At 46.2% G+C, this 3170-nt stretch overlaps 1 long non-coding RNA gene across 1 annotated transcript in view; it reads left to right on the forward strand.

Moving 5' to 3' along the window:
* LOC135115902 (uncharacterized) overlaps positions 1 to 2759 on the forward strand; it is a 105340-nt gene extending 102581 nt beyond the window's left edge. The window contains exon 4 of the long non-coding RNA XR_010276094.1: positions 2181 to 2759. This is a non-coding gene — a long non-coding RNA (uncharacterized LOC135115902). The remainder of the gene's footprint in view (positions 1 to 2180) is intronic.
* Positions 2760 to 3170: the final 411 nt, after the last annotated feature.

A 3170-nucleotide genomic window follows, 5' to 3' on the forward strand; every position in this document is an offset into this window, starting at 1 on the left:
TTCGCTCATCCCCCGCGCGCCACAAACCTCCAGGAACCCGCGAAGCATTCTGACACGGGGCGAAACACACTGAAAATGGGACGTTTATCAGGAAACATTTTCAGGTTAAGATTTTTCAAGTACGGTGATAAGTAGTTTTTGATTATGGCGTCCAGTGGGGGGAGATGAGGGGAGCAGAGGGGAGGTAGGTGGGGAGGGAAAGGTGTTATGCCATTCAGGGAGGGTTGGGGTAGTGATGGTGGGGGGAAGAGAGGGGAAGGTTTGGGTTTTGGGGGGTAGTGGAGGAGATGGGGTGGATGAGGGGAAGAAAGGGTAGGTAGGTAGAAGTTGGTGGGGAGAGTATTTTTGGGGTTCTTTTGGGGAGAGGACCTTGTTATTATACTCAGATACGTGTGGGTGGGGAGGAGATAGGTGGAGGTAGTTCGGGGAGTGGGGAGGTTAGTGGAGGAGGTGTTGTGGTGTTTAGCTAGTTAGGAAGGGTGTTTTAGGGGAGTATTGGGGAGGGGAGTAGACTTACGATGGAGATGGGGGAGAAGAGATGGGGTGTTAATGGCATTGAGGTGCATGGGGTGTGTTGGGGAATGGGAGATCATAGTGTTAATATTGGGGAGAGGGGAGATAGTTGGGGATGTGGGGAGGTTATGTATCAGGAAATATGAATGGGGGTTTTCGTGCGGGATTAATGTGGGGAATGGGTAGAAATGGGTGATGAAGGTTTGGGGGAATATAATGTTATGTGGATGTGTGGAATGAGTGTGGTAGTTTCTCTCTCTCTCTCTCTCTCTCTCTCTCTCTCTCTCTCTCTCTCTCTCTCTCTCTCTCTCTCTCTCTCTCTCTCTCTCTCTCTCTCTCTCTCAATTCTCTCATTTTTGAGCAAATTTCCACCCACTGACTTTATTGGCGTCTGACTCCTCTTGTGTCACGCCCCAGCACCTCCTCCTCCTCCTCCTCCTCCTCCTCCTCCTCCTCCTCCTCCTCCTCCTCCTCCTCTTCCCTTCTTCTACCCTTATCACCCTTCTCCCTTTCTTTAGCCCTTTCGTCTTTCTTCTAAACACTTGAATCCTCTCCCTCTCTCCCTTAGAACTCTCTCACTCTCACTCCCTCTCTTTCTCTCTTACTATCTCTATCTCTATTTTTTCCTAATTATCATGTCCTCCTCATCGTCCAGATTTCACGCTTTCACACCCTCACACTTAAGAATTCTCTCTCTCTCTCTCTCTCTCTCTCTCTCTCTCTCTCTCTCTCTCTCTCTCTCTCTCTCTCTCTCTCTCTCTCTCTCTCTCTCTCTCTCTCTTGCTGTCGCTCACAAACACATTCATCTCTCATCTATTTATTTATTTTTTTCTTTTTAATCTTTCTCCCTCTCTCTCTCTCTCTCTCTCTCTCTCTCTCTCTCTCTCTCTCTCTCTCTCTCTCTCTCTCTCTCTCTCTCTCTCTCTCTCTCTCTCTCTCTCTCTCTCTCTCTCTCCCTCCCTCCCTCCCACGCATCACTAACAACATTCCCTCCCTACTCCCTCCCTTACTCTTCCTCCTGCACCTCCTTCACCTCCTTCACCCCGACACCTCCATGGCAATAACGAGAGAGGGCTTCATTAAGGGACATTCGGCCGGAAGTGATTGGACCAGCTCGAGGTGTGATTAGCCATTCAGTGAAGCCCCCGAGCGCGGCAACCGAAGCACTTTTGAGGGAGAGATTAGCGCAGTTCACCACTCGGGATGAAGCGAAAGTTCCTGCCCTGTACTTCTAAAGGTGCTATTTTATGGGGGAGAAAGAGAGGGATTTTTGTCTCTATATACATACAGTGGTGGTCAAACTTGGTATTAGCATTGTTATTGTAAAAGGTGATATTTATTTTTTTTTTCTTTTCTTATGGGGGGAGGAAGAACAGGTGGGGTATTTGTCTCTCTATGTACGTACAGTGGTGGTCAAAAGTAGTGTCAGTTTACGTGTTAAGTTTGGATCAGCGTATTTTAAGGTATGGGTTAAATAAAATACAAAATCTTGGCCTGTACAGAAGGGAAGACGAGGTGGAATATTTGTCTCCCCATATACATACAATGGGGTCAAAAGTAGTGTTAGTTTATATGTTTAGTTTGGATCAGTTTGGATTAAGTAAAGTTTCTTGGCTTGTACTTGTAGATGTGCCTTTATAGGGGTATTTATCTTTATATATTTACAGTGATGCTCATAAGTTGTGTCCGCGAAGGTTTGAGCAACAGTGCGTCGTGAGGAGAGGAGTGCAGGGTGCCAGCGACGGGGGAGGAATCTGAGCTGGATACGATTCTTCATGCCAACGAAGCAGAACACAACTTATGACCGTGACTGTACACGTATTACCTAAACAGCGAAGTTTCATACAGGGACTGCCACGTGTAGGCCTGGTGGCTTCTTGCAGCTTCCCTTATTTTTTTTAATGTTCTTATGTAAGGACCTCAAGAACTGTTGCTGTTTGGACTTCCTTTGTATTTAATTTAGAAAACCAGTAAAGAATAGAAATTAGTTACAGAAAAAAAAATTGAAACTCCAATACTGATCAATACCAAAGGCAGTTCCACCTCCTGATGAAATAAAAAAAAGAAAAGAAAAGAAAAGACTCCTAAGATACTTTTAATTCTCAGGTACTTTGAAATGACTCTTAGATGCAAACTTTAATCTTTGGAACTTTTTTCATTCACCATTTTTAGGTCCAAGTTTGAGAAAAATATTGACTTCGTGACTAACTTTTCATTCTCAGATCTGTTTATTAATACGGATCTCTCTCTCTCTCTCTCTCTCTCTCTCTCTCTCTCTCTCTCTCTCTCTCTCTCTCTCTCTCTCTCTCTCTCTCTCTCTCTCTCTCTCTCTCTCGTTAGTGGAGCCGCCAGGTGATTAGTGAGTGTGGAAAGGGAGAGGAGAGAGAGACGGAGGGGGGAAAGGGAGGGAAGTGAGAGGAGGCAAGGGAGGGAAAGGAAACAGGAGGAGAGGTTGACCTGTGAGAGCTGATTGGTCGGTTCTTTCAGTGCGCCCTCTCTCTCTCTCTCTCTCTCTCTCTCTCTCTCTCTCTCTCTCTCTCTCTCTCTCTCTCTCTCTCTCTCTCTCTCTCTCTCTCTCTCTCTCTCTCTCTGACTACCACTACTAAACAACTACAACCACTACCACCACCACCACCACCACCACCACCACCACCACC

Source organism: Scylla paramamosain, chromosome 30 (genome assembly GCF_035594125.1).
Source record: "Scylla paramamosain isolate STU-SP2022 chromosome 30, ASM3559412v1, whole genome shotgun sequence".
Classification (NCBI taxonomy): Eukaryota; Metazoa; Arthropoda; class Malacostraca; order Decapoda; family Portunidae; genus Scylla; species Scylla paramamosain.